The sequence below is a fragment of the Arachis hypogaea genome, chromosome 10, assembly GCF_003086295.3.
Source record: "Arachis hypogaea cultivar Tifrunner chromosome 10, arahy.Tifrunner.gnm2.J5K5, whole genome shotgun sequence".
In the NCBI taxonomy this organism is placed as follows: domain Eukaryota; kingdom Viridiplantae; phylum Streptophyta; class Magnoliopsida; order Fabales; family Fabaceae; genus Arachis; species Arachis hypogaea.
Window position 1 is genome coordinate 62328754 of NC_092045.1, and position 11357 is coordinate 62340110.

Genomic DNA, 11357 nt, shown 5'->3' on the forward strand with positions numbered 1-11357 from the left:
TAACGTGGAAGCTAACGTGGATGAAAGAAGGTGATGGCCAACGTTAGTAACACTCAACATTGACACTAACGTTGGAAGGAGTCACACAAGCCACAATGAGCCACGTTAACTCCCACGTTAACTTAGTTAACGTGATAGTTAAAGTGGGCAAAAGTCCCACCTGCAGCCTGACCATGCCTTCTTCAAACACGCATAACTTGAGCCAAAAAGCTCCAAATGAGATGATTCCAGTGGCATTGGAAAGTAGGATTCCAGAGCTTTCCAAGCATATATGGCACTACATGGTTGACACTAAATTTGAGGGAGAAAACCTGCCCCGAAAGTGCAGTGATGAACATGGTATCAACCTGTATTAAGGCTAACCGACCTCTTCACATTCCAAGAAGTTTAACTCGAGTTGTAGGACTCCAAATGATGCGCTTTCAAAGGAGTTGGAAAGTAGACATCCAGAGCGTTTCAACAATATATAATAGTATGGGGTGGACACTAAGTTTGAGCTTCAGAAACTGGCAATAATGAAGCCCTGGTCGCTAGCGTTATTGGCACTCAACTTTTTCATTAACGCTAGCGACGATGCCAGCGACCATGTCCACTTCAAAGGAGCATAAGTTTAGCTACAGAGATCCAATTGAGGTGATTTCAGTTGCGTTAGAAAGATGACATTCAGAGCTTTCCAACGATATATAATACTTTATAGTGAGCATGAAATTGGAGCACAAACTAGAGGCATCTTTTAAGCCCCAAAAACACCAACTCGTAGCAAGTGTGACGTTAGCCACACTAACTTCAGCACTAACGCCACACTTGTGGCATTAGTGTGGCTAACTTTAGCACTAACTTTAGCACCTGGACCTCAACTTGATTCACTTCTCTTTCAAGGACCACCCAACCTCAAAGAAGCAAGCCCACAAGTGTCGACCAAGCAAGCCCACAAGTGTCAACCAATCAAGGCCACAAGAAGCATCTAGAATAGGAATTTTCATTTAATTGTAATTTGTTTTCATTTTATAATTTAGGAGAGCCTATATAAAGGCCTTAGTTTTTACTTTGAAAGGAGAGACGAGACTGATTATGGAATAGGGTATTGAAGAGGGGTCTTCGAACTCCCTCCCCTCACACACCTTTCCTTTTCTTTCTTTGTACTTTTCCTTTATGAATTTTGAAGTTTTATTTTCAGTTTTAATCTTCATCTTTACTTTTCTGTACTTTCTTTCTTTTTCTATTTTGGTAGAGCAATGACCAACTATCTCTTTACATTGGGTTAGAGAGCTCTATTGTGATTCAATGGATTAAGTGTAGTTCTTATTCTTTTTCTTCTATCTTTTCTCTTGATTTTGCTTGAAAGCTTTCGATCTTCATCCAATTGGGTAGTTATCTTGGAAAAGAAGCTATTCATACTTGGATCTCTTCTGAACCTTGGAAGAGGAATGAAGAGATCATGCTAGAAATGCTTTCTCATGTTGTACCAAATTAGGTTTGGAAGGATATGTGACTATAATCCTCCAACACTTGATTTGGGAATGCATGTGGTATAATTAGTGACCATACTTCATCTCTTCTCATGAGCAATTGACCAAGGAATTGGCTATTGATGAAAATTTGAGAGATTGAATTACAAGTAATTGTAATTCGATCACTTAAGATTTCCAAGGAGATCAATGAATGATTGAGGAAGAGATGAGAATGAACTTGATCCGGAGGATTGCAATATCTCTTGATCCCAATGTTCATTTTATTTTTAGTTCTTACATTTACTTTTCTTGCCATTTTACTTCTCTGCACTCTATTTTTTTCTTTACTTTTCTGCCATTTACATTTTCTTGTTACTTATCACTCCAATATGATTCGTCTAAATAGCATAATCAATTAACCATTGATTTCTTAATCCGTTAATCTCTGTGGGATTCGACCTCACTCTATTGTGAGTTTTACTTGACGACAATTCGGTACATTTGCCAAAGGGAGATTTGTTGAGAGACAAGTTTCCACGTGCATCAAAATTGAGGATTCGCAGGAGGAGGGATCTCTAAATCATCTCGTAAAAGACACCTCAAAGAGCTATATTAAGGAAGGGAGAGAGGTTTGAAAAGGGCAACAGAGTGCGAACAAGCCTTCCGAGATTTTAAAAATTCTTGGGGCAACCACCCATTCTTACTAGACCACGGGAAAGTGAAGAATTCAAATTATACCTCACAGTGGGAAGTCGGGCAATAGCCTCAACACTAGTCAGAGAAGACGAAAGTGGGCAACAACCCGTCTACTTCACCAGTAAAGCTCTACAAGGGGCCTAACTAAACTATCAAAAGATAGAAAAAGTTTTCCTACATCCTCATACTCACCTCTCGACGACTCCACCCATACTTTCAAGCTCACACTATCAGAGTTCGGACCAACCAGCCCATAAAAGGCATCCTACAGAAAACAGACATAGTTGGAAGAATCCTACAGTTGGCAGTCAAGTTATTCGAATTTGATCTTTGATATGAAGCTCGGACAGCCATCAAGTAACAGTATCTTGCCGACTTCATTGTAGAGTACAATGACACCCCGGGGACTCCCACAAAATGGAATCTCTACGTGGACGACTCTTCAAACAAAATTGGGAGTGGCGTAGATGTAATTATAGAAAGTGATCAGGGAACCCAAATCGAGCTAAATAAACCAAGCTGAATACGAGGCACTACTGGCTGGTTTAAAGCTGGCTAAGGAGGTTGGAGTTCAAAAGCTTATCATCTTTAGTGATTCGCAAGTCGTCACCTCACAAATAGCAGGGAGCTACCAAGCTAAGGACTCCACCATGATAAAATACTTGGACAAAACTAGGGAACAGCTTGGACAGCTTGGGGAATATGAGGTCTGCCATATACCTCGAGAAGAGAATGCTCGAGCTGATGCACTCTCAAAATTAGCCAGCACCAAACCAGGGGGCAATAATAGAAGCCTCATCTAGGAATTATTGCAAAGTCTATCAATCTCGAGGGAAGAAAAGGTCCTAGCCAAAATAGGTCAGGATCATGGATGGATGACCCTCATAATTAACTACCTCAAAACAGAGACACTCTCTACAGATAAGAAGGAGGCAAGGAGACTAAAACGGGAGATACAATACTACACCATTATAAATAATACTCTATTCAAGAAAGGGATTTCAACACCACTGTTAAAATGTGTGCCGACCTACAACACAAAGGAAATTTTGGAAAAAGTACACAGCGGCATGTGTGGCAACCACCTTGGAGCACGAGCTCTCTCCAAAAAAGTACTCTGACCCGGATTCTTTTGGTCGACCTTGCAAAAAGAAGCAATCGAGTTCGTTAAGACATGCCCACCATTCCAGAAACATGCCAACTTCCACATCGGCCCACAAGAGGAACTCATTAGCATAACATCACCTTGGCCATTCGCAAGATGGGGACTCGACCTCCTAGGACCCTTTCCTTAGGGATCAGGACAAGTCAAGTTCCTCATTGTAGGGGTCGATTACTTCACAAAATGGATTAAGGCAGAGCCTCTTGCTAATGCCATTGCTCAAAGAAGTTGAAAGTTCTTATAAAGAAACATTGTCACCAGGTTTCGGGTTGCCCACTCCATCACCACAGATAATGGCACTTAGTTCAGAGACGCAGGTTTCAAAAAGTTGGTAGCTGACCTGAAAATAAAGCACCAATTCACATCCGTAGAACACTCCTAGGCTAATGGACAAGCAGAAGCTGGCAACAAGGTCATACTAGACGGGTTAAAACGGAGACTACAGGATACAAAAGGAGCCTAAGCTGAAGAACTCCCACAAGTCCTATGGGCATATCGGACAACTCCACACTCCACGACGAGGGAATCACCCTTCTGACTAGTTTACGGAATAGAGGCAATGATCCCAGTAGAAGTCGAAGAAGGGTCCCCCAGAACAATCTTCTACAGTGAAGAAGCCAACTCCCAACTTCAAAAGGAAGAGCTCGACCTACTTCCAGAAATTCGAAAAAGAGCTCGGATTAGGGAGGAGGCATTAAAACACCGAATGGCCTCAAGATACAATTGGAAGGAAGTACAGCAAAGTTTTTCGAACAATGACCTCATCCTAATCTGAAATGATATCGGAACAAGTCGACCAGGAGAAGGAAAGCTAGCAGCTAACTGGAAAGGACCCTATCAAGTTACAGAGGTACTAAGAAAAGGCTACTACAGGGTGTTCGAACTTGAGGGGCGAGAGCTGCCAAGGTCATGGCATGCCTGTAACTTAAGAAGGTATTATAGTTAGGATCTTAGGCCAAGGTGCACTCTTTTTCCTGAAAAGGTTTTTTAACGAGGCACCAAACCAAGATCTAGAAGGGTAAGCACCACATGTATATATTTTTATGCCTACATGTCTATTTTCTACTTAAATAAAACTTTCCAAATTTTCTACAAAGTCTCTTTACCAAGACGCATTAATCTGAACACAAAAAATCATAGCCCGATCACGACAAAGCTACAGGTCGGCAAGGTGAAAACCAATTTCACCGTCTGATCATGACAAAATTGGCAAGATGAAAAAGCGACAAAAATATATTAATGCAAGAAGTTATAAAAAGTGATATATAGAAAGAGGCCCAACAGGGTCTGAGAAAAAATGGATTGCTAAAAAATAACTTAGGATGGACTGACATGAAGAATTCGGACCAATTGACATAAAAGCAACAAAAAGTTATAAAAAAGTGATCCATAGAAAGTGGCCTGACGAGGTCTGAGAAAAAATGGATTGCTAAAAATAACTTAGGATAGACCGACAAGAAGAAGTCGGACCAGACTGATCAAAAGTTATAAAACGTAATCCATAGAAAGAGGCCTGGCCAGGCCTTATCAAAAGTGGATTACTAGAAATAACTTAGAAGGGACTGACATGAAGAAGTTGGCCCAAGCCGATCAAAACTACAAAGTTATTAAAAGTAATCCATAAAAAAGATGCCTGGCGAGGTCCAACTAGAAATGGATTACTAAAAATAACTCAAGAGGGATCGACATGAAGAAGTCAGCCCAAGCCAATCAAAAGTGATAGAGTTATAAAAAGTAAATCCATAAAAAGAGACCCGGCGAGGAATGGATTCCTAGAAATAACTCGAAAGATTTAACGAAAGAAGTCGACCGACAGAAGGTGTGCATTAGAAGGGACACAGCTCGACCCAAAGAAAGCCACGACCTCACCAAAATCAATTCACAAGTGTTCTATGAGAATACTAAAAAGAATAGTCAAACAAGGCTAGCCTCAAAAGGTCACTTCGACCAAAGCAGGAAATAAACAAACACAAGGGCAATCAAAAGAGGTCGGATAGCAAAATTCCAACACTCCAAAGATTCCTGGAACAAACATATCAAGAAGAAATAAAGCTACTATAATAAAGACTAGAGAGGGCCACCCAAAAGACTACCTCAAGAGTTCAAAAGCATTTATTTTTCTAAATAAATTTGCTAGCAAAAGAAAGTAAATTGTCAAAGTCAAAACAACTACGAGCTACAGAGACTAGAGTTCAAAGACCCACAGGCTGGGCCACAGAGATACAAAAACAAAATAGAAACTACAAAGGATTCAAAGATTCTCCAGTGGCGGCATCTCAAGGCAAAGGAGGACGAGTTGCGAGTGGGACAGCGTCAACGGTCCCATCCGGCCGGTTCAGGATCTGAACATCAGGATCCGACTCGGGATGGCCGACCTCAGCTGCAGGAGTTGGAGAAGTCGGGGCAACAGAAGGTTTGGTGGATGGCGCAGGAGGTGGATCTACATCTTCATCATCGTCATCTGGGGTAGGGACAATCTTACCATTCTCTACAATCTTGTCCAAGATAAAAAAAGTCAGGTCGAGTTCGGGTGCGAGAACTCGAGCCTGAGCCTTTATATTCTCATAGGCAGCAGTCACACTACCCACGTGATGGCCCTGAAGCTTGGTATAATCAGCTTGAGTAGATTCCAACCTCTCCCTGATCTCCATCAATTCACCGTAAGTCCGGACATAGCTCTCCTTATGCTTTTGCGCCATCTCCTCAGCCAGAGTTGTAGAAGCCACGACATCAGTAGCCCGAGTCTTCTCCTTTTCCAAATCTTTCTCCAGCTTTGCCACCTTTACCTCAAGTTCTTCCTTTAAACCTTTGATCCTATCATGCTCTGACTTGGCCTCCTCCATAAAAGCCTTTGTCGCATGAATCGGAACATCTTGAGCAGTCCGAAATAGGGCTGCCCCCATGTGTGCCATCTTAACGCTACTTCGGGTGATAAAGTCCAGATGACGAAGAATGGATATATCATCCGTAGGAATAACACCATAAGGAGCAATTTGATGATCAACAAACCCCACAGAATCAAAGTCGGGGGCATCCAAATCGAAAGGTTCAACAGTTCTTTGTCTTTTCGGTGGAGGGCAACAAGTGGGAGAAGAGGTAGCACCAGGAGTTGATCGGGGAGGATCAACTATATAAACTTGAGGAGTGGGGATAACCTTCCTCGGCCCAGGACCGCCGGAGGACGATTACTTAGGGGGAACCTGGGAAGAACCTTCCCCCACAGCTCGGGCCGAGATGTTCTGAGCCGCGATCGCTTTCCTCGCCTTCTTAAAGGCTTTCATAGAGTTAGCATTCTTTAACATCTCTGAAAGAGAAGTCAGCAAAATCAAGTCACAAAAAAGAAAGGTACAGATAAAAAAAAACAAACAAATAAACAAAGAAGAACTCAAAAGAAATCGGCACACTACCCAGTTCAGCCCTGAGAAGTGAGGGGTTCCCTAAAAACTTCTTTGTGTCGAGATGGGGAGGCTGACCCCAATTCTCCTCCAACACATTCACAAAGGCCTGCTCGACCTCATCTAGCATCTCCCATGAAACCTAGATACTACAACATTCTTCTGCCAATATAAGGGGAAGGCAGGTTCATTATTCGACTCTAAGAAAAAAGGCCGAGCTCCTTAAATAGCTCGAACCTTGAAATAATAGTTCTTAATGTCCCTAAAGGACTCATCATAAATAGAAAACACTTTCTTTCCTTGGGCAGACCAGAAAGAAATCTAGGAAGCCTTCTTTTTTTGACAAAATCCCAGGTTTAGTCAAAACAAAGAGGTAAAGAAAGAGGGTTTGAGAAGCCTTGACATCCAATTCTTGACACAACAATTGAAAAATCTTAAAGAAGCCCCATGAGTTCGGATGGAGTTGGGATGAAGCTACATTACATGACCACAACAGATTGGTCTCGAAGGAGGTAAAAGGAAGGGTAATGTTCATTTGGCTAAAAAAGTAGTCATAAGCAAAAAAAAAGGGACGTTGCCCCTGGGTCACAGAAGGAAAGCAAACCCTCTCATCAGGGTCAGGCGCTACCAACTCATAGTTCTTCTCCTGATCCCTACTACTACAGATCCGGTGATATTTTCTAAGCTCCACGTAGTATTCAGAGTTAACCACTGAAACACACATCAGGACGAGGGAGTCCAGCCAGTCAGATATGACCTCGGGGACTTTGGAGGATGTCTCGACAATATTTTTGCGAGAAGACATGGGTCAACTAGTTCTACAATAAGAAAAAGGAAAATGGGTTACTAATCAAATAGCTCAGGCAAGCCAAAGAGATCAGTTCGGGCACATATGGATACAACTCGAACTAAAAGCATGCAGATGTTAGACGTCAAATACAGTAGCAAAAGAAAACCCCAAGGACTCACACCAGAAGTCCAGAGCATCCTTTGGAGGCAGTAAGGCATGAATACGAAAGGCAAAAACACCATGTAACAGTACAAAACCCAAAAACCCTAGCACCATTCCACAAAAAGACACAAAAAAGATCAAATGTTACTCTGGCATAAGACGATCCATGCAAAGCAGCAGAAGAAACCATCATACCACGCAAAAATCATCAAAAAGGCACAAACTTTTTCAGGGAACAACAGCTCATTATTCAAGAACAGCCAAAAATCAGCAAATCAAAGCAAAAACATGCATCAAAACCACGATCAGACATAACAAAGATTCAAACTTTCTAGCAAGAGTCAAAAAACAAACACAGAAAAGGACGGCGTAAAGAGAGGAAGGCGGAAAATCAACCTAAGTAGAGAGGAGACGATAAATTGATCAGGGATTGAGGCAAGCAAACCGAAACGACACCCGCAAGTCACCTCTCAAGTAAAAGAAAAGGGAAGCAGAAACGCAAGAACAGAAGGGTAAAAGATGGAGTTACAGCAAGCAAGAGATGAAGAAACTGAAAGCAAAGTCCTTTGGAAATTCAAAATGAAAAGAAAAGAGGGAAAACTGTAAAAAGAAGAGTTAATGGGCTTTAAAAACCCTCGCACGTTCCCAATAAAGACTACAAACGTAAAAATGCATGTTTCAAACTAAAAGGAGTGAAGGAACACGTTTCGCATTCAAGAAGACTCAGCAGAATCAACTAAAGTGCTCGAGCCCGGCTTCTCCAAAGAAGGATCAACGTCCTAAAAAAGAACTCGACCTCAAAAGGAAAGACCGCGCTCAAGCAGGCACACTGTTCATGCCCCGGGTCGAGCTGTATGACCCGGGCTAACTTAAGACAAGTCGACCGACCTCTTAAGGTCAGGGTTACCCGACCTCTTCTCAAAAGAAATCAGCCAAATCACCAGGAGAGCCCAAAAAGGTTCCAAACAGATGAGTACGACCTAAGTGCAAGGGTAGCCCAAAGCCTAGGAAGATACGGGCGGTTCCCTTAAAGATAAGATAAACTCCACTCAAAGATAAGATAAAGATAACTATCTTATCTCCAGAAAAGGTCACTTTATGACATTATAAATACACTGGAGCACCCAGGTATAACTCGTACTCTGATTCTACTAAAAACTTGCCTAAAGCACGTGCTAACTTAAGCATCAGAATCTCTTGTAGGTACCACCACCCTCCGGTGACGAAGGATCAGCATCATTGATGACAAGTCATCATATGCCTATTTTTCAAGCTAATTTCACTTGTTTCACTAGTTTTTATGCACTTTCATGCACTATAAGTAAGTAATTTAGAGTGGAAATGCATGTTTTATTTAAATCAAACAACCACCATTTAATTGATGCTAAATCATGAGGTTTAAGCTAAATTTAATTGATTTTTAATTGATTTATAATCCTTGTGAATTTAGTGATACTTTGATTGGTTGTTTTGATTATTTGTAGGTGAAGAAAAGAAGAAAAGAAGGAAGCGTGGCTTAAGAAGTGTGGCCAAAGGAAGAAAATAGTGTGGCAAAAGAAGAAGAAGTGTGGCACAACATTGAAGGAGGAAGCCACATTGCTCTCCCCAAGAGCACACTGCTCTCCAAGGGAGCACAACAATGAACCAAGCATGCAAGGCTTCACTGCCCTGCCCTCCTTGAGAGCGGAGCACAATTCTAGGCCAAGAAATAAGGGAAGGAAAAATTCTGCCCTGCCCTCCTCAAGAGCAATTTCGGGCTCCCCTTGAAGAAAATCCAAGAAAAATCAACTCCAAGTGCCACCCATGGGTTTCGAACCCAAGCACATGAAGGGAAGGAAGTAGCGCCACTCACAAGGAAAAATGAGCCACACTTGGCCAAAAGGCCTTCCCAAGGTTTCGAACTTGGGACCTCACCCAAGAACAAGGAAAGCTTTGCGCTACCCACAAGGAGGGCAGAGCAACATTCGTTGGCGCAAATGAGGCGCGCTTGACACGGCCAAGAGCTTGGGCGCGCGCATGATTGACACGGGTAGGGAGGCAAGGCACGCACCATGACACCACTGCCCCGCTCTCCACAAGGGCAGGGCAATCCCCTGGTGCCCTTCCCACACTTGGTGCACTAATTGGATCCCCATGCAAGGCTTCACTGCTCTGCTCTCCACAAGAGCAGAGCAGCCTCCTGGGAGCAACATGGGCTGAAACTCACATAAAAATCCAATTTAATTCAATTCTTCACCCATCTTTCAAGCCCACTCAAAATTCTTAGAACCAAAATAGAAAGTGTATAAATAGGTGTTAGTTAGGATTAGAAGGGGGCGGACTTTCATTTTTGAATTCTCATCCTTAGTCACTTGAGAGCTCACTTTCCAATTTTCTGCTTGACAACTTCTGACCTTGAATTTTTATTTTTGGACTACAATTAGCTTGAGAATTGGAGGAGAGAATTCACTTCTTCTTCCTCTGATCTTTTTATTTTCTATACTGGGTTTTGTTTAAGTCTTGAGTGTGAAGAATTGAGGAACTTTTGTCTCAATCTCCATTTAAGATCTCTTTGATTCTCCTACTGCATAATTGAGTTAAATTCCATTTCCTTTACTGCTGCAATCTTTAATTTCTCTTTAATTGTTTTGTGAACTTGGATCTAGGAAGGCAATTGGGATCTAGACTATGCTATCTAGTCTCTAGAATCCTGAGATCTGATTTTTTTTTGGTTCTTCTGCTGAACCACTGCTGCAATCAAATTTTCATTTCCTGTTTGAGCTCTAGTTAATTTCAGTTCATCTCTTGCTTTGTTAATTGCTGCAATTTACGTCTCTTACTTAAATTCTGAATTCCCAGTCCCTCAATCCCTTTTTCATTCAAGCAATTTATATTTCTTGCACTTTAAGTTACCGCAATTTACATTTCTTGCACTTTAAGTTTCAGTCATTTAATTTCTTGTTCTTTAAGATTCAGTACCTTTACTTTCAATTCTCTTTAATTTCTGCAAATCATCCCTCTCCCTTTACATTTCCTTCAATTTACCTTCTGTCTGCTACAAATCACTTAACCAATACTTGATTCGCTTGACTAAATCAACCACTAAACTAAAATTGCTCAATCCTTCAATCCCTGTGGGATCAACCTCACTCATGTGAGTTATTATTACGTGATGCGACCCGGTACACTTGCCGGTGAGTTTTGTGTTGGATCGTTTTCCACACATCAAGTTTTTGGCACTGTTGCCGGGGATTGAAATAGATTGACAATGATTAAGTGAAGTGGAGGTCTAGATCAAGCACTTTTTCTTTTTTGTTTCTTTAATTTTTAATTAACCCACTAACTGTTTGAATTTTTGCTTAAGCTAACTAAAACTTCACTCTAGCAATAGATTGAAGTGTCACTGGTTTTGTGTGTTTCTTGTGTTTTGTTTATATGACAGATACAAGAAGGGCTATACCCACCTTTCATGAACAAGACGAATGAACCATCAGGAGATTAAGAAGAGCTGAAAGAGGGAAAACATTGTTGGAGAGGAGGAGTTAGAAGAAGAATTTCAAGATATGGAGGAACATTCAACCAATCCACCAGAAGGAGGGGCCAACAATAACCCACAACAGAGGAGAGTACTGGCCTCCTATACATTTGCAAATGCTAGACATTGTGGGAGTAGCATTCTTACCCCTAATATCAATGCAAATAACTTTGAACAGAAGCCACAA